This window comes from Macaca fascicularis, chromosome 2 (genome assembly GCF_037993035.2).
Source record: "Macaca fascicularis isolate 582-1 chromosome 2, T2T-MFA8v1.1".
Lineage (NCBI taxonomy): Eukaryota > Metazoa > Chordata > Mammalia > Primates > Cercopithecidae > Macaca > Macaca fascicularis.
The window spans coordinates 24831495-24853111 of record NC_088376.1 but is presented as its reverse complement, the minus strand read 5'-3'; the positions used below and the strand labels follow the sequence as shown (position 1 = coordinate 24853111).

General features: G+C 36.6%; 1 protein-coding gene across 1 annotated transcript in view; it reads left to right on the top strand.

The window, feature by feature from the left end:
* The window catches only part of UBE2E2 (ubiquitin conjugating enzyme E2 E2), a 386475-nt gene that overhangs the window by 311162 nt on the left and 53696 nt on the right, over positions 1 to 21617 (top strand). The gene's annotated exons all lie outside the window — the stretch shown is intronic.

Here is a 21617-nt window from a genome sequence, read left to right as displayed (position 1 = left end):
TGATGTTATTTTGTTCAAGCTGGGAATGAGTAGGTAGGTCTGAGTTCATTTCTAAGACTGCCTGCCAAATATCAGTCCCTTTATGGCAGGTAATCAAATTTCCTTGATTTTTTTTTTTCCGTTAGAGTTGGAGCGGGATCTCTCAGTAAGATAGCAGCCTCTTATAGATTTGTTCAAGGCGGTCTAAAGAAAATGAGACAGGGAGAACTGAATGTTCTTAGTTTCCAGCTGTCCAAGAGAAGAATCAGTACATGATCATGGCTTATTGCTGAATTAGAGAAGATAGGGCCACCTGCCTTTCACAAGTGTGGTGCAGGCCTTGTCCTGCCAAAAATAAGGAGAAACAAAATCAGGCAGACAACAAAAATTCTAAATAAAATGCATCTAGGGGGCTGGGCGTATTGGCTCACGCCTGTAATCCCAGCACTTCGGGAGGCCAAGGTGGGTGGATCACTTGAGGTCAGGAGTTTGAGACCAGCCTGACCAACATGATGAAACCCTTTCTCTACAAAAAATACAAAAATTAGCCAGGCTTGGTGGCACACGCCTGTAATCCCAGCTATTTGGGAGGCTGAGGCATGAGAATCGCTTGAACCCAGGAGGTAGAGGCTGCAGTAAGTCGAGATCATGCCACTGTACTCCAGCCTGGGTGACAGAGCAAGACTCTGTCTCAAAAAAATAAAATAAAATGAATCTAGGATCAGAAAAAGTTATTCATACTGATTCATACAAGCATAGCTATTCTAAACCATCAGGTGAATTTTTCTTGTGGTATCAGTAATGTAGCAGTTAACAAAGACCTGCCAAAAATTCTTGCAGGTTGGTTGCTTTTTTAAATACCTATTTTAAGGCTCACTTATAAAGCACAGATTTATTGAGCCCCTACTACTTTCCAGGCCCTTGATATATAAAGATGAGTAAGATACAGCCCTGGAAGCATGGAGACAGAAAGAACAATTAGGGGCTGACACAGTAGCTTAGCCAAGAAAAGAACTATGGCTCAGCTGTGAAGATAAAAACAAGGAGAATAATGTATAAATTCTTTTCTCATTCCATTATTCGGTAATCATGTATGTACCGTGCAGTGGTCCAGATACTGAACATAGAGAAGTGAACAGCGGCATGCTCCATCTTGCATAGAATTTACATTCAAGACATGATAGAATAGGATTTTTTCACCTTTGACCCAGCTGACATTTTGAGCAAGGTAATACTTTGTAGTAAAGGGCTACCCTTTGTATTGTAGAATACGTAGCAGCATCCCTGATCTCTACCCTCTAAACGCCAATAGCGATCTCCCCTATGCCCTATTGTGACAACAAACATTTCTGCAGATATTGCCAAGTATCCCCTGAAGGAGGGGATCACCCTGTTGAGAACCACTGTGTTAGCACTGACATCCATATCTACTGGTGACTAGTTTGAAACATCAGGAAGGACTCTCTGGTTTCTGATCTGAATGACCAGGTAGGGATATGTTGCCTGTGAGGAACTTATGAGACACCTGAGTGGGAAGTGCAGAAATGTTCAGCCGACAGCTTAATAGATCTCGAGTTCAGGTGAGTGATATGAGCTAGAGGTACCGATTTGGGAGTTAGCAGACACAGACGTGGGTGTTAAAACCCCAGATAGAATAAATGATCTTACCTAGAGGAATGTGCAGTTTTCAACCCAAACTGAATTTTTGAACCTATAAATTTCCAGAATGGGTTTTCCAGAAGAGAAGAATGATAACTGAAAAAACTAACGAAGCTGATATTTTCTCTTTTTCATTAAGTTCTCACTGTTTTGGGATTGGAACGTTATTTTCCATATAGAGTATTGTTGCTAGAAAGCTTACCCAATAATACTTCATAAAATACCATGCTCTTATTACAAGGAAAAAACCTCATCTGTTGTTAATAAATTGTATAAATTAATTTTCTCACAAGTGCCTAAATCAGGCCTAAAATAAGTAAAATAATTACCTGTAGTTGCAGTGGCCTTCTGCAGGGCAATGGACTAAATGACTTTTTTTAAGTTCCTCTTGAGCCTTTGGTTTCAGTTTTAATCAAACTAAAACTTAGAGAGACTAAGTAATGTGATTAGGATCCACATAGCTCATAAGGCCAGGGTCAGGATTAGAACTTCTGGCCTCCTGTTTTCCAGTCCTGCAGCCCCTACTCTTCACACCTGAACTAACTGAGCTGTTCAGTGATCTTGCTAAGTGCACAGTAATTCAGTTTTTGCCTACAGCCTTTTTTTTCCTGCCTGTTTTCTTTCCTTTTTTTTTTTTATTTATTTTATTTATATCTATATATACACACACACACACACACACATATATATATATATATATATATTTTTTTTTTTTTTTTTTTTTGAGAGTGTCTCACCCTATCACCCAGGCTGGAGTGCAGTGGCACGATCTCAGCTTACTGCAGCCTCAACCTCCAGGGCTCAAGTGATTCTCCCACCTCAGCCTCCCAAGTAGCCAGGACTACAGCGTGGCAAATTTTTTTATTTCTGGAAGAGATTATTAGGTCTCACTATGTTGTCACAGGCTGGTCTCAAACTCTGAGCTCAACCAATCCTCCTGCCTTGGCCTCCCAAAGTGCTGGGATTACAGGCATGAGCTACCGCACCCAACCAGGCATACTTTACATCACTCTTTGTGTTCTTTTCTGTAGTCCCTTTTGCCTCTATTTTTGTGGAGAATTAAGGTTAAATAAGGTTTTTTGTTTGGGCACTTACCAAGTTGTATATCTGTATATAGACTGCGCTCGGTGGTGCATGCCTGTAATCCCAGCACTTTGGGAGGCCAAGACGGCCAGCTCACCTGAAGTCAGGAGTTCAAGACCAGCCTGCCTAACATGGTGAAACCCCATCTCTACTAAAAATACAAAAATTAGCCAGGCGTGGTGGTGCATGCCTATAATCCCAGCTACTCAGGCCAAGGCACAAGAATTGCTTGAACCCAGGAGGCAGAGGTTGCAGTGAGCCGAGATCGTGGCAGAGCAGGACCCTGACATACATGCATACATACATACATACAAACTTAAAATATCTGTACATGTACAGTATACTGTATATACTATATATTTATGTTTCCTCTATACTTGGCCACTAATGCATTTTAAACTCTATCTCTGTGAATAAAACATTACAGTAGTTTGTTCAACAAGGAAATAACATATAAAGCATTATGTTTATTTCAGGTTATTTCCAGTTTATTTTCTTCATTTCTTTTTTTCTTTTCTCCCTTTTGGACATCGCTACTTCTTGTAGTGATTTGCTTTTAAAACCAAACTATTTTTCTTTTTATTTATTTATTTTTTTTTCTGGAGACGGAGTCTCGCTCTGTCGCCCAGGCTGGAGTACAGTGGCGTGATCTCGGCTCACAGGCACCCACCACCACACCCGGCTAATTTTTTGTATTTTTAGTAGAGACGAGGTTTCACCATGTTAGCCAGGATGGTCTCGATCTCCTGGCCTCGTGATCCGCCCGCCTCGACCTCCCAAAGTGCTGGGATTACAGGTGCGAGCCACTGCACACAGCCCTTTTTAGTTTTAAATAGGTAATATATATATACACAGTAAAAAGTTCAAACAGCACAAAAGGTATGCAGTCCTCGTCATTGCCCAGCATTCCCATGACCTTCCCAAAGACATCTTTTATTCTGCATTTACTTTTTGCATTTACCATCTTGAAGATTATCCCATCTTTGTATGTGTAGATCTTTGTTAGAATCACATAATATTATATTGAACAAGTATACCATAAGTTTTCCTGCGATTGACATACAGGGTTTTTTTAATCTTTTGCCATCACAAGTAATGTTTCACTGAATATCTTTGTACATACCGTCTTTGTGGACTTGTGCAAATATATCCGTGGGATAAATTCCTAGAAGTGGAATTACTGGGACTAATGATGTACGCATGTTCAATTTTAATGGATTTTGCCCAGATTGCCCTCCAAAGAAGCTGTACAAAGTTATACTCCCAACTTAGGCACACCTGCCTTTTTTCCTACATCCCTATCAATGCTGTGTGACATCAAATATTTGACCTTTATCAATCTGATATAAATAAAAGAATATTTATAATCACTTTCTCTCATAAGTAAAATAATACCTTTTCATGTGTCCAGAATTTGGCCATTTTTGTTGAAAATAAGTGTACACTTTTTCTTATTGAAAGAGTGTGAAGAGTATCTATATAGAAACCTATGGATATAGTGTTTTCATCTGTAGAAAGAGGCTTAACAGTCTCTAAGTTTCCTTTCACATCTTTAACTGTCAGTGATTTGTCATTGCCCTGCTTAAAACTCTTCAGTGGCTTCCCATTGCACTTAGAATAAAATCCAAACTACTTTGTCTTACAGGGCCCTGCATGATCTCTGCCTGCCTCACCACATGCAGGCCCTCCTAGGCCTCCTTTTTGACCTTATGATTTGCCAGTGCATTTGACTGGAACATGTTTGATCCAGTTCTTCATGTGGTCAATACCTTCTCATTGTTCAGGACTGATCTTCAGAGTTAGATCCTGAGAGGTACATTTTCTGACTGCCTTCTATAAACAGTACCACACTAGTTGTTTCTGTCACATCAACCTGATTTCTTTTTCACATTATACTCTAAGATCCAAAGACCTTATGTGTCTTATATTACCTGGCAGATATGATTAATGAAGCAAATGAATATTCATTTTGCCTGTGTATCCTTAACACCTCTAAAATCTGTTTTGCCCTGTTGGTTTGTAGTATTGAAATATTGTGCATTGCGTATGTGTTTTCATTCTCATTCTCCCATATCTAATCATATCTAATTATCATACCTGGAAGGCAGGGCCTTGCTCTTCCCTGAAGATGCCTGCCATAAAGGCATCCAGTAGGCCCAGTAGAAAGTAATATTTTTTATTATCTATTTATTTTTGAGATGGAGTGTCAGTGCCTGACTGTATGAGAAATGACAAGTGGAAGGAGGCTGAGCAGACAAGTCTGCGAAAGCACAAAGAATGGTTACAGAACTTCATCAAACTGAGACAAGGAGAAATTTCTTAGGAGTCTGGTCAAATAGAGGGGTTTCATTCAAACAAAAAGCCAAGGGGATTAAAAATTGAGACCACAATACTGAATTGGTGAACTCTGAGAATGTAATAAAAGTATACTAATGAAAAATAAGACCTAGTGATTAAGCAATAGATAAGGAGTAGGAATAAACTGCTGTTTGTCTTCAGTTTCATTATTGGGTCAAAATCTGCTCTTAGGTTTGATTTTGATCTTGTCCTTTGGAAGACCAGATAGCTGAATTTCTGATTAATCATTTCCATCATCTCTGAACCTGGCATGATCAATGATTGTACGATTTGTACTAAAGAACTGACTTTCATGTTTTCTGAAGCTTACTTTCAAATAGTTGTAGGAACAAAATAAACTGTAGGGGGTGTGTGTGTGTGTGTGTGTACATACATATAGAGAGAGATAATATATATAGAGAGAGAGAGATAAAGCAGATTTGGCAAGCTGTTAACAGTTGGTGAGTCTGTTTATTATAGGTTTGAATTTTTTTAGTAAGTTGAAAAACAATGAAAAGCAAAGTGAACTGGGAGATATGTCCTCCTGCAGGTATGCGCACACATGTAAATACCTAACATTTGGAGCACTGTTGTTGAACAGACAGTGGCAGGGAAAGCTTTCTTAAGGAAGTATTATTCAGCTGGGCCATGATGAATGATAGAATTTCAATAGGGAGGAGAGAGAAGATAGGTTTATCAAGCTACAGAATGACAGTGTTTTTAAATATGAAAAATACAAGCCCTCCCTCCTCCTCAGACATGGATACCATCTCCTCCTGGCAATTCGATTAGTATGGGTGTATAACCAGCATATACTCCCTGTAAAAATTAGAGAGACACTTGAAATTTTAATACATTCTCATTAATTAAAAACATAGAAGATAAAAGTGGTATAAAATTTTAAAGGGCACAGTGCAGTGGCTCATGCCTATAATCCCAGCACTTTGAGAGACTGAGGTGGGAGGATCACTTGAGGCCAGAAGTTCAAGACAAGCCTGAACAACATAGTGAGATCGTAGCTCTACAAAAAAAAAAAAGAAAAAAAACTAGCCAGGCATGGTAGCTCACACCTGTAGTCTCAGCTACTCAGGTGACTGAGGCAGAAGAGTTGCTTGAGCCCAGGAGTTGGAGATAGCAGTGAGCTATAATCATGCCACTGCACTCCAGCCTGGGCAACAGAGGGAGGCCCTGTCTCTAAAAAACAAAACAAAAATTAAAAAGAAGCAACCAGATTAATGTTTCTTAAGAGAACATTTCTTATGTCATTACACCGCAAAAAAGATGGTGAAGTCCATGTGTATGCTTTGAAAGCTAACCTGCAAGTGGAAATTCAGAAACAATTGTATCTTGGATACCAGTTTCACTGTTCTATTACTGTATTTCTAGATACATAGTTTAAGAACAACTTTTTTTCCTCAAAAGATTGTGTGAAGCAACAAATACAAGCAAAAATATTAGGGAGAGAAAGAATATGTATCAGAGCAATAGCACTGTTTGTTATAAAAATATTCAAAGCACCTTCTTAGAGCAGTGCATGAAACTTGAGTTTGTGAGATTACTTCAGTGAAATTGCATTATAACTGTGAACCAAATCTGCAAAACAGATTGTTGAAAGAGATAATGTTTTTACCTTACTCAGTTGGTATTAGAGAAGAAAAGCTTAATAACACTATGGCAACAGACTCTCATACCAGCACTATATATAACAAAAAAATCTTATTCCTCCACTAGGCTCATTATAAAGTAAGCAGATGTATGTTACATCAGTCAACAGTGTTTAGAAAATACTGTTCCTGCAGTATAATATCAAAGTGAAGGCATAATTCTTAAATATTTTTAATAGTGAAAGTGTAATAATTAGAAATTTGGATAAAAAGATTTATTATTGTATCCTCTATTCTTAACCTTTTTAATAGATTTATTTTTATGGCCAATAAAGGATGTTACTTCCAACCAGGCCAAAAGTATTTTACTATGTGACTATATAAAGTAATGATACAGGTTTTAAGTACATACCTGAGAAATAAGTCTTATTGATTTAGAGTTTTACAACATCTAACTAAAGCCATCCATCTGTTATAATTGTGGGACCTCTAGATATGTGTCCTTAAATACCTTAGAACACATCAGTTTCGTGATGAACATGACCACTTTACTATGATGATATATTAGTTTTTACTTCAAACAAAACTGATGATTTCTGTCCTTTAATACCACTAGATAATTTTGACTAAAAAAGGAGGAAATAAATGAAACACTGACCAATACAGGCTTTTGAAGAAAGTACATTCTTCTAATATTGTCAGAACAAAAGTCCATGAATCTTCTTTTAAAGGAAAAAAGCATAGTTAGTCTTTTCTACCCAGACATCCCAGCTTTTTAAATTCTTTGAACTATTTATTTGAAGTAGACACAATGTAGTGATATGTACCATGCTTCTGGAGTTTCTATGAGTTTTATTTTCTAATATGAAGAATTAATGAAATATTTAAAATCTCAACTCTGAAATTAATGTTTAAGATTTATAATCTCTGTCGACTAAAATACTAATCACAAGAGTTTTTAAATTTCCGTAAGTTAAAATTTGAATGACAAAGCACATTTCCCTTTATAAGCTTTACACAGTCCATTGACACCTCCTATCTCAGACTCCCAAAAAAAAGGCACTGTAAACCTAACTGTTGAAACATCAGAAGCTCTCAATCATCATTTTTAATTATGGTATGTGTGGCCTCCTTTCAAATGTAAATATTCTGTGTTTTTCCAGTTAATTTGTTTATTGAACAAATACATGTCAATATTCTACTCTTTCCTAGAGGGGATAAAAATCAGTATCAGAGATAATCCCTGTCCTTATATAAATTTGTTCCCTTTGTAAATAAACATTTTTGCTAGCCTGTCTACAAAAAATTTATTTCTGAAATCTTTATTTAGCTGTACATATAACTATCAGTTTTGTAAAATGAAGTTGGCACTATTTATTTAAAAAGCCATATGTGGTGCAATTGTTTGCTTTTAAAAGGTGGTATTGTTATGCCACAGCAGACAATTTTCTACTAGATAGAAAATTTCAAAGATAAATGTTGCAAATTATAGGAAAAGGAAAACAGCAGCCTAGAGTGTTTATTTAAGATAGTACTTCAGATCTCTTTTAGGGACAGGAGATTCAAGAAACAGGAATAGAACATTAGAAAATGGGAATTTTTTTTTCACACAATTCTGAATCATTTTTATTCCCCCTACTCCCCACTCTTCCTTTTTTCTTTTTCCTTGTTTCTATCAGATACATTTCTATCAGCTTTAAGGAAAATTAACCCATTTTTTTTTTTAGGGCAGTAGTCTTACAGAGAATATTGGATGGGAAAAGATAAACCCAAAAGAACAGGCTTTAGAAGCCTTGGAATGTGAATGAAGCAAGATAACCTAGAAGGTGGAAATAGAGACTGAAGAAATCATGTCAGAAATCATAGAGTGGTAGCAGAGATTAGATATGGACAGGTGGGGAATAGAGAAGAACAGAAGAGGAGAGAGATTGCCTGGGATAAAAGAAAATTAGGCATGGAAATTTAAGTGGAAAACAAACCCATGTAGTTACCATTAGATAAAAATTAAATGTAAGATATTCCTCATAATACTACGTATTCCTTCAGTGAGACTAAAAAGTAATTCTTGAATGCTTGCCACGAAGGCAAAAAGAGGACTCTGGAGTTCTTGAAATGAGCTGTGAACTAGTTTACCTTTACAGTGAGGAAGGAAACTTAGATCCATCCTTACAAGGATGCCTTGACCTGAAGAGTCAGAAGGCTTACCTTTGGCTCTTCTCATGTATTTGCTGCCTTCCTTTCCCCTCTCTGATCTTCTCCACAGTGGGTTCCAGGAAGTGGTGCAGGCTTGATGGGAACCGGTTTTTAGTAAGTTCTGGTTGCTCTGTGCCTGCAGTGCCTTGTCCCTTTTTTCATCTGTCCCTGCTTCAGATTCAGGATTGTGTTGCCCATGTTTTCTCCATCTGCCCCTCCCTTATTTCTGTTTCACACATATTCATTTCTTTCTTGGTTTGGTCAGCTGTTAAGACAATATTCAAAGAATATGGTATTAATCATATAAAAGCCGTTTTGTGAATTTGGGAATAAGTTAGTGTCAACTACCACAAAGCGTTTGTTCCACAAGAGGCTAGTTTAAGAACGAACATCATGCAACAATCCTGTTTCAAATCCCTAAAACACCCCTTTCATCATGGCATTCTCCTAATCAAAAACTACAGGATAAGAGACCAGCTCCTCAGTTTGTCATTCAACATCCACTCCTTCACTCCTTCCCTAAGACTCCAGTCTTTTTTTCTAACCATTTTTAAGTAAACCGATATTTGTATGTCAGGTTGGTTGCAAGGGGGTCATATATCAAGCAAGAATTAGCACATTCTCAAATAGAAATAACTAGCTTGGAAAATTAAATGCACTTTTTTTTTTTTTTGCTATTTTATTCCTTTATAACAAATGCTTATACATTGCCATTATTTCTATTTTAGAATCGAATTCAAATCATCACATAGTATTAGTCATGCTTGTTATAAAACAAACTAAAACATTCAGATATTTAATGAAAGTACCCTTTTTTATTTTTCAAGTATGCTTCCTGGTTAGCTGTTACTTTCAGTGTACAATATTATGAGTATCAGGTTAGTTCACTACATCTGTTCTGCATGGATGTTTAAAGAATATTCACTAGAATATTCTGTATGCTGAGATTTAAGTTATTCAAAGATTATGCATGTTAAGTGAGAGTTTTCAAATCATGTTAAAACATTTGTTTACTTTTTTAACTGACTTAGGGTTTTTTGCCTTTAGTAATCTCACAATAATAATAGTGAATATGTATTTGTGAGGTTTTTCTTGTTTTTTTTTTCTTGAGACGGGGTCTCGCTCTGTTGCCCATACTGGAGTACAGTAGCCAATCATGGCTCACTGTAGCCTTAACCTCCTGGGCTCAAGTAATCTTCTCTCCTCAACCTTCTGACTAGCTAGGGCTACAGACACATGCCACCATGCCCATCTAATTTTTTTTTCTTAATTATTTCATGGAGATGGAGTTTTACCATGTTGCCCATGCAGGTCTCTTAACTCCCAGGCAGAGCCTGAACCACCACACCCAGCCATGAATATCATTAACATTTCTTCTCTTCGCTAGTCACTTTACATGCATGTTCATTTTGTCAGAACTCGATCTGAGAAACCTGTTGAATCCCTGTGTCATTAGCTTTGCTGTCTAAAGTCAAACTATTGAGATCTGGAATTTACATAATTTTCTTTATTATTTTTTCTGTCATTTTCTTTAATTAAAAAAAACTTTGGAGGTGTAGGGTTTTCATTTTCTTTGATTATTTTGTATTTTCCTTATAAACTTTTTGCTTAGTATTGGAATTGACTCTACTGTGAGGATTTGAATTCCTCTCAACCTGTGTCTGTTTCTTAATAATGATAGTATCTACCTTACAGGATGAGTGTGAAGATTAAATTATGTAATAAATGCAAGTCACTTAGGATAGTGCGTGGCACATAAACATGGCATTATTGGTAGCTATTTTAATTATTACTATCATTTTTGGTTACAACTTACTGTTTATACATGTGGTATTTTTAACTTTATGGTAAAAACATAGGGAAAAAATATTACCCTCGAGTATGCATACGAAGTTTGGAAATTTTTATAGTATCTGTGAATACTCTGCTACTTTCAAAGAATGTCTCATTTGTGTGTTACACACATAGCATTCAACCAAAAGAGTGGGCATTTGGCCAACTCTATAATAGCTATAAATTTACTGTATCATTAACAATCAGTCATTGTTTTACTATATTTTTATTAGTTTTAGAGACACAGAGTCTCTGTCATTCAGGCTAGAGTATATAGTGTAATCATAGCTCACTACAGCCTCATATTCCTGGGCACAAGCTGCCCTCCTACCTCAGCCTCCTAAGTAGCTAGTAATACAGGCACACACAACCATGCCTGGATAGTTTTTTATTTCTTTGTAGGGACAGGATCTTGCTTTGTTGCCCAGGCTGGTCTCAGATTCTGGCCTCAAGTGATCCCCACTGCTCAGCCTCCCAAAGTGTTGGAATTACAGGTGTTAGCCACCAAGCCCAGCCCATGTTTTATTTTATATCATGTTTAAATATAGTTTACTTCTACACTTTTGTAGGCTGTATGAAAAACTAAATCATCATTTCTGGCTAGTTAATACTTTGTATTGTGTTGTATGTGAATTGGATTATTGATCTCTTAAAATAAATAACTGACACTTCATATATCTATAAACATAAAATGTATTACTTCTTTCCTGAAAGATGAAGTAATCCTGTACGTTATTTTCATTTTACATTTATCAAATTTGTAAATATGCTACGTCTCACAGAATTGCCTTGGGGAGTGTGAGACCTATAAAAAATGTAAATAAAAGAAAGGAAAAAAGGCATTCTCCTTCTGTTTATGTTTATGTCACTGTCTTTAGTTAAACAGCAAGTGTTACCTGGTCGGCCATTTATTATATGCTTTACATGGAATCCATTAGGTATCTCAGCTGTTGTGCTTCCTAATTAATTGTTGTTATGTATGACACAGTTTTGCAGTTCTAAAGCCAGAAATGAATCATCTTGTCTAAGAGATGTTGGTCCTTTGGACAGCTGTTAAATTATCTTCTATGGACAGTACTAATTGATATATAAGTGCTGTTGGATCAACATAGCCCCACATAATGGTTAAGTTTGTTATTCAAGAGCAATTGTTCTAGTACCTGATTTGGGGGAGACTGATGCCTCTGGGACAAGCTCATCCAATCCGGGTCCAGGATGGCTTTGAATGAGGCCAACACAAATTCATAAACCTCCTTAAAACATTATGAGGTTTTTGTTTTTGTTTTGTTTCAGTTCATGAGCTGTCATTAGTATATTTTATATGTAGCTGAAGACGATTCTTCTTCCAGTGTTGCCCAGGGAAGCCAAAAGATTGGACACCCCTGCTCTAGAAGGAAGATTAAACCAAGAAAGCTTTGGGTTCTGGTTTTGATGGATCCCCCTGTACCCCGCAACCCCCAGCATTGATTGAGCACCTATTGTGTATGTGCCTAATGAATTAAAGCAGTGGGAATGTTTAAATGATTATTTGTGTACCTGTTTAAGTTTAGATACCAGATTATCTTTATTTCCACCACAGTTGTTTGGTGGAATAGCTGTTTTTAAATCTATATGTAATTATGTTATTGGATAACTTGTCCTAAGGCACAAAAACTCATTCGTAGAAAACTTATAACCAGCTTTTGTTTTGTTTTGTTTTGTTTTTTGGAGACGGAGTCCTGCTCTGTCGCCCAGGCTGGAGTGCAGTGGCCTAATTCAGCTCACTGCAAGCTCCACCTCCCGGGTTCACACCATTCTCCTGCCTCAGCCTCTGGAGTAGCAGGGATTGCAGGTGCCTGCCACCACGCCTGGCTAGTTTTTTGCATTTTTAGTAGAGACGGAGTTTCACCGTGTTAGCCAAGATGGTCTCGATTTCCTGACCTCGTGATCCACCCGCCTTGGCCTCTGCCTCCCAAAGTGCTGGGATTACAAGCGTGAGCTACCGCGCCCGGCCATAACCAGCTTATTTTTAAAATTCCTTGTTTTAAATTTCTGTTTTGCTTTTTTAAGTGATTTTTTTAAAGGCTTATTAAAGTCTAAGCCTTCAAATAGTGAGTTTGTACTCTTAGAGCTTTGTTTAATTTCTGAACCCCTCCACTTTTTTTTAATCCATTGCGGAAGGAAACCTCTATATGCATGCCAAACAAGCATTGATTGAGCTGGTGTCAGGCAACTGTGTCTTTACCAGATAGTATCTCGTTCAAAAGAAAGTAATTGAGATGTCATCTATAGGAAACTTCTATGACGATTTGGTCATCTATAGGAAACTTCTATGACGATTTGAATCTAAATCAGCTCTTCTTTTCCTAAGGGGTGATTATAAGCCTTATGTTTTGACATATATGGTACAGTCTAGTCTCAAACTAGTGTAACCTGAGGCCCATGAAGATGCAAACGCAAAATATTCCACAATCCAAAGCACTTGAGACTTCTATAGAAAGAAAGAAAATGCCCACTGAGGATGAACTCACACTCAGAGATTACTATCTGTACCATGATACAATCTACCATTAAGGAGAATCCGCTGGAATACCATCTCTGAAACTTAAAAAAAAAAACAAAAACAAAAAACAAGTCAAGAAACAAAATAATTGTGTAAAGATTAAAAAAAAGAAATCTGAAATATAATGAAAGAAGTCACTAATTTAAAAAAAAAATTTGGAAAAGAACCAATGAACGTTATTCATTATAGGTATGTTCCAGAAACATTCTATATAAACTGAATTTTTATAAATTGCAAAAGAAGGAATCTGTTGGTCCCTCATCAAGTCATGCCAAGCATCCTGCCTTGTAGGAGTTGAGAGTAATTTGCTGTATTGTAGGAAACAGCACTGAGAATTGAATAAGATGCTCCCAGTCTTCTAAGAGATTTGCTACTCATGATGGGGAAAATTTTCTAGTTGCATGTTTTTCTACATTTATACATAAAAGGAAACTGAGAAAGACTTTTTTCAATGTAAATGTCTGTGGGATAAAGGTCTTTTGTTTTTAATCATTTGAATTGTACTTGAAAGCTAAAAGATAGTCCTATCCTGTAGCATGCTGTAGCATGTAGTTAGTATTCACAGCTGGATAGGTGTCATCTTTATGCGTTATGGTTTTCAGATGATGTTTAATTTCAGTTCCTTCACTGCCAGTTATTCAAGGGCCAGACAATATTCCTGTGGGGTCGGGGGTGGTGTTTTGTTTTGCTAATGTGTATTTCTTAGATATACATATTTTTCAGGATTTATTCCCTCATTTATAATGAGTTTTTCCAGTTTTTACTGTGTCACTAATAAAAAATTAATTTTAGGGTGTATGTTAGTTATCGGTGCAGTGCTCTTAAATTGGTTTTAAGAAAAGAGCACTTGAAATCTCAAAGAGGGGATTTTTTTTTTTTAATGTATACTAACAACCTGTTTAAATAAACTATAGTTTCATAGTGAGCCTAATAATGTTAACCATACTGTTTTGGAGCTTTGTTACATGATTTACTGATTCATCACATGGGCCTTCAAGTATTTATGGGGAGTGGGGTTCTCCATGGACAAGTATTTTTAAAAAGAATTTTCTCACTGATTGCATATTTCCTCTGTAAAAGCAAGGCACCATTTATCTGCTTATCAGATTTTTTGAAAAATTGATGAAAAACATTATCATTGAAAAATTATTTTAAATTATTTTGAATGTTATCAGAATAATTTTTCATCTTGGAGTTGTTTACTTTTAAACATCTTTCTAAATTGTGTTTAGAATCAGTTTGTCAGAAATACTATATTAAAATTTTTTTTATATTTATGCCTTTCGTGATGTCTCTCCTCTTACAAAATCACTTTTTATTTATATATGGAGTCTTGCCTATACCTTAAAGTGATGCATTCTCAGTTAATCTTATAACTAGTAACTAGGGGATGTAAGAGAGGGGAAGAAGAACTAATACTCATTGTATTCCTGCTGAGTGCCACGCAGGCTATTAGAACCATTTGTGGACTTCAGTCTTCACAGCTACTATGAGTATAACTGTTATTTTCCCCATTTTATGGATGAAGAAACTGAATCTCAAAGATGTTAAGTGACCCATCCAAAAGGAGAATTCCTGCCCAAGTCAACTAACTCCCAAACCCATATATTCTTTCCACGGTACAACTCATGGATCATGGAACTAGAATAAACCTTAGAAATAATCTAAGCATCTTGTTTTGTTAGGAAATAGAGGCTCAGAGTAGCAGTTATCCAAGAATGCTACTGCGTTCTTTTATGCTTTAGTCAACATAAAGAATGTTAACTCTTTCTAGAATGGTTTTTAAGGAGAGATGATTCTGTGAAGTACAGAAATGCACAGCTTCATTTTTAAGTACTTTTAAAAGAAAGTAATGAGACAGCTGGGAGATATAGATACACACAGACACACACACACACACACACACACTTTATTAGTTTCCTGTTGCTGCTGTTACAAACTTAGTGGCTTGAAACAGTATGAATTTATTATCTTATAGTTCTGTGGGTCAGAAGACTCAAATCAAGGTATTAGCATGGCTGAGTTCATTCTCCAGGCTTTAAGGGAAAATCCCCTTTCCTTGCCTTTTTCAGCTTCTAGAGGCCAACTACATTCCTTGGCTCATGGCTCCTTCCTCACATCACTCATCACACCCCCTACTGCTGACCCTGATCCTCGTGCCTCTCTCTTAAAGTACCCTTGTAATTATATTGGGCCCACCTAAATAATCCAGGATAATCACCCCCATCTCAAGATTCTCCACCTGATCACAAGGCTGTTTTATCATGTGAGGTAGCATTCACAGGTTCCAGGAATTAGGATGTGGACATCTTTGGGGCAGGAGGGCATCATTCCATCTACTGCACATGTGTACCCACACATGCAGGTGTTGGGTGTGTGTTTATCACACATACATTAAAACCTTTCTTATCCAGGGTCATCTGGGAATTAGCCATTCTAAATACATGTCTTCTATATCGCTATATCCAAGTCATATTTTTAAAATTTCCTTTGTGTGGAAAATGTTCCAAAAGGTGCTCTCCTCCCTGCCTTTGAAAACTGTTATTCTCAATATAACTTTACCTATTACTGAGAAATGGTGGGTGTCATTGTAAACATCAGTTATTGAGCTGTGCTTCAAATACAGCTATAAATGCTAATGTGTGCATCACTAGTTTGATACACAGAACTCAGCGGGTATTAACCCCTGCAGTGGAAGTGCAGTTTGCTTTATGGTCATTTTTTATCATTCGCTTGTCAGCAACATGATGTGAAGGATGCATAGCTGCCCAGCCCCCTGAACAAGATAGTGTGATGGGCTTTCTGGAAAATTGAGTCAGAGATCGGAGTCGTCTTGTAGGTTAAGGGTGGGAAGACTTGCTTTCTCAGCCTCTAAAATTCTCCTTCTGGCAGTTGCAAATTCTTTGCTATTTGTCACTATTAAAAATATTATTTCCTATTTCTGAATCACTAATATCTAAGGACTGCAGACAATTTCTTATCAGTTTACAAGTATTCTTTCTCATTTTCCCTAGTTTGTTGATAAGGTCTGGAAGAGAATGCTGGCTGCTTCAAGAGCTTTTATTAGCAAGTTTTTACCTTGATTGTAGAACATGTTTGCTGATGTGGCCAGACCACTCATTTCTTAGGTTCTCTTTTAACATTTAAATAGGAAGTAGCAGCAATAAAAATGTTTATATTGGAGTGCCTGGCACATGTTGAATGCTTACTAAATTTATCATTTTTATTATTAGTTTAGCCTATATGAAGCCCCTTGTGAAATAATATCATAACCTGTAGGAAAATTTAGTAAAGGAACATGGGACAGAAAAATGTTAAAGAGGTCTTCTGCTTCCTCAGGATATTCTCTAGTCTTCCAGCTTTTACTCCTAACGTATGGTTCTCAAATGCTCTTTTACCTAAAAAACAGTGAGAGGTTGTAGCCCCTCAGAGATGACGAGCCTGTGGTGTGTTAGCATTTGTTCAGCAAACAGTGGGCTGTTTCTGTATGCCAGGCACTGCTTTGGACATCAGTTGAAAGATAATACTTTCATGAGTAATTCCCAGTTTCATGAGGAGGTCCTACTGCAAGTATAGTATTGAAGTAGGAATACGATGGCAGGACCCCCAAAGAGGAGATGGGTTACATTTCAATAGATAAACGCATAACACTTCTTAAAACTTAGGATTCAAGATTTTGTTTCCAGCTTCAAAAGGTGGTAGTTGTGGGAGTCTCTGACACTAGAACATGTTGGAACAGTCAGTCTGTCTGTTTAATTCAGTGTGGTTTAATTCATGAACACCTGTCAGAATAGAAGTTGACAAACATCATTACCAAAGTAGATCCTTTTATTGTTGGTATAAAATATTCAAGTGTAAAACTCTGTCCAGAAATGCACAGGATTCTTTGCAAACTCAAACTTTATTATTTTTCATCCAATTATACTTTGGTTTTAATGAAATGTCTGCATTTAAAACATAAAGTCAACAACATTTATTAAAGTTTTTAATAAAAAATGAGCAAAAATGTGACAGACTGTAGAGGATATCCAGATAACACATAAACAAATGAAAAAGTGTTCAACATTATTAGCATTTAAGGAAATGCAAATTAAAGCCACACTGAGGTATCATTATACCCTATTAAAATGGCTATAATGAAACATAGTGATAACACCAAATGCTAGCAAGGATGCAGAGAAACTGGATCACATTGCTAGTGAGAATATAAAATGGTACAACCACTCTGGGAAGGAGTGTGGCAGTTTATTATAAAACTAAACATGAGCTTAACATACGACCCAGCAATTACACTCTTGGGCATTTATCCGAGAGATTCAAAAACTTACGTTCACAAAAAACACATACACAGATGTTCAGAGCAGCTTTATTTGTAATAGCTTAAAACTGGAAACAACCCTGCAATATTGTGATTTCTAATAAGAAATATATACTATTTGGTCTCATTTTTGACACAAAGCTACTAAAACCCTTGCAATCTCTGAAATGTTAACTGTCTTTTGTACGCTAATGAGGTGACTGGTGGCTGGGGTCTCCTGGAAGGCCTCAGGATGGAAGCTGGTTGCCATCATGTCACAATCATGTGATTAGAGGGTAGAAACTTTCAGCCCTTCTCCCCTATAACCCTCAGGGAGAGGAGAGGGTCTGAAAGTTGAGTTGATCACCAATGACCAATGATTTAAATCAATCATGCTTACATGATGAAGCCTCCATAAAACGCCTAAAAACAAGGTTCAGAGAGGTTCTGGGTTGCTGAACTCACGGAGGTTGTTGTACCCCAAGAGGGCATGGCGACTCTGTACCACCCCCACCCGTTATGGCTCGTACCTTACCTTATGCTTTTCTTCTAACTGTTCAGCTATATCCTTTGTAATATGTTTTATAATAAACCAGTAAAGATAAGTAAAACGCATTTATGGATTGTGTAAACTGCTTTCGCATATGATTGAACCTGAGGAGGGGATTGTGGGAATCCCCAATTTATAACAGCCAGAACTTGGATTGGCATCTGAAGTGGGAAGCAGTCTTGTGGGACTGAGACCTAAACCTATAGGTTCTGACTCTACATCCAGGTGGATAGTATCAGAGTTGAACTGTGGGACACCCAGCTAGCCTCAGAAAATTAGTTGTCAGGAGAAACTCCTCACCCACATTTGGTCACAGAAGTCTTCTGTGTTGAGAGAGTAGGAAAAACATTTTGATTCTTTCAATCTCATAGAAACCTGATGCCCTTCAGTGGGTAAATGGTAAACAGATTGGTACATCTATTACTGTTTGTTTGGTTCTTAGTCTTATTTGGAGAAAGAATTCTGCCAAGCTACTGATTTAGCCAGAAAAAGAGAATTCATTGAAGGAAAATACAGAGCAGGGAGTTATCTAGAGAGACAGTACACTCTGAAAAGATGAGGCAGAGTGAGCTGCTGAAAGAGAGTGAGCCAGCAGTACCCCGAGAGTTCTGTGTTGGGTTTTTATGATTACAGATTTTTCCTTGAAGTTCCTGCCTCTTTCTTAGTCTCCACCTTTTTACTTTGTTTAGTTTTCTGCATCTGCCTTAAGTCCCTGCCTTTTCCCTCACCTAGTTCCCGCCCCAAGGTTGTGGGACCCTCCATTACTATTGGTATGCACGAGTGAACCCGATGTTGAACACGAATTGCTTCTGCGTATCTCAGGAATTTTCTCCTTTGCCCTCTTCCCTTTAGCATGCATCTAGCTACATTCTGGCAGGTTAACTGGCAGAGTGAGCAGTCAGTACGGTCTTAAGGGGAATTCCTTTCTACCTAGGTATTTCCCTTCCTGTCTGTTCATATCTAGCACACCTGTTTAGGGTGATCTCTGGGGTGTGAGATTTTCCAGACTCCTTTTCTCAGGGCCTCCCTTTTCCTCCTCATGTCTGGCTATCTGCCTACTGTACCACATCTATACCATAGAATACTACTCATCAATAAGAAAGGAACAAATTATTGACACCGTGCAACAACTTGGATGGATCTTAAGGGAATTATGCAGAGTGAAAAGAACCAATTTCAAATGGTTACATACTATACGATTCCGTTTTTATAGCATTCTTGAAATGACAAAGTTGTGGAGATGAGGACAAAGTTGTAGTTGCCAGGAATTGAAGTAAAGGGAGAAGGCAACTATGGCTATCACAAGGTACCATGAAGAATGTTTGTGGTAGAGTTGTTTGTGTGTTGACTGGTGGTGTTCACACAAATCTATACATGTGATAAAATTACATAGAACTAAATATATTTAATATGCATGAGTGCACATAAAAATGAAATCTGGAAAAGGGTCAGTGGACTGTATTAATGTCAATTTCCTGCAATATACTGTTGTTATACAAAATGTTATCATTGGGGAAAATTGAGTGAAAAATATACGGGATCTCTTTATTTGTTATAACTGCATGTGAATCTACAATTATTCCAGAATTATACATTTTTACAAAAGAACAGAGGCATTGATGCTGAGGGATAGACCATAGGCTTTTCGATCAGCACAATTGTGTTCAAATTCTGGCTTCCATTTACCACTTGTGGGATCTTGAGCCAGTTCTTTAACCTCCTTTGCCTTAGTTTCATCATTTTTCAAGTGTTTACAATAATATTATTTTCCCCCATTGAATTGTTTTGAGGGTTAATTATCAATATTATGTAAGCCACTCATCAGTTAAATTGGGATCATAAAAATATTTTATCTTTTCATTTAGTACTGAAAGGAATAGGCACTCTGCCTTCTCCACAGAAATTTTAATATCATAAGATAGTCTGTGTTTCATTAACTTAGGCTAGTGTCTTTATTTCTTCTTTCATGGAGTTCAGTCTGTTGTTCTCTTACTACCTTCCTGAGTTGGACACTTAACTCATTAAGTATCTTTCTTCCTTCCTAATATATGTATTTGAAACTGTAGATTTTTCTTTTACAGTTGTTTTAGCTGAGTCACAAAATTTTGATATTGGCAACCCAATATTTTCATTGTCATTCAGCTATAATAGTAACTGATTTTTTCTTTGATCCAAGAATTATTTGAAAATGAGTTTTTCTGTTTCCAAACATATGATAGGGGGATGTTTTTATATGTAGATTCTGACTTTGCATTATGGTCTTAATAATGTCAATTCTTTGAAATATATGAAGCTTCTTTTGTGGCTTAGCATGTGATCAGTTTTTATAAATGTTTCTTAAATGTTCCTTAATCATTAAGTGTAGGATTTTATCTTCATTCAGTCCCTTGATTTTGTTTATCTAGTTGTTCAAATCTCTAATATCCTTACTAATCTTTAGTCTGGTTTACCTATCAGTTGCTGTAGTGAAAATGTTCCTCTTTGACTATAGATACGTCATTTTCTCCTTATAATCTTGCAGATTTTTACTTTGTATATTTTTGGCTATATTGTTAGATACAGCAGATTCAGAATTGTTACTGTTTTCTTGATGAGTTGTTTATTTTATCAGTAAAGTTCTTTGTTTCTAACAATGCTTTTTGCCTTAAACGTATTCTGACCTGATAATAATATAGTCATTTAAGCTCTTTTTGTTAGCTAGTGTTTACACAGTGTATGTGTCTAGGATTTAGAATTCTCAGGAAAAACATTTCTCAGTCTAGAGCCCAGGCTTTCTTTGGTAAGTTTCTTCGCTATCTGTGTCATAAGGCATATCTTTTCAAGTCCATCCATTTACTGAAAGACTAGCCATTACAGTTTCCTAATTTATATAAGGGCGCTCAATTCTAAACTGTTGTAACATACAGGCCTAAGATTTCATATTCTTTTTCCATGAAGGCATCAAAACCCAAACCTCCATTTTGTTAAGACTGAATACCATCTTTTACTCCCTTCCCTCTTCCCAAAACCCATCGCAGGTGCACTCTCAGCTTGTTGCACTTACTATAATTTTTGGCTTTTAATTCTAGACTGTGGGGATTCCCCTTGCAGATTCTGCTATGCATTTTAAAGAATGTTCATTATAATTTCTTCAGCATTTCTAGGCATTTAAGATGTAGTACCAAAAGACTGTCTTTAGAACACTGAGATTTTTGTATTTTTCAACTTAAAATGTAAGCACATTTATGAACATAATAGTATTCACATCTTATTGCCACTTACATAACACTTGTAAACAGAGTTATAGTAGTTATAAAACTGATTTGCATTTAATTTTTTTCAGTTGAAGTGTTTTAAACATGTTATGTTTCACAGTTATACATAAGCAACATACAGTGGTGATCTAGCTATCACAGGGCAAAGACTGTGCATTAATATTACATTTTAAAAATAAAATTTAAGAAAGAAAAGGTTTCTAAATTACAACTAACTGTAACTACTATAGTAATATAACTAATATAGTAAATTGTAACTAATATAATAAAGTATAACTACTATAAT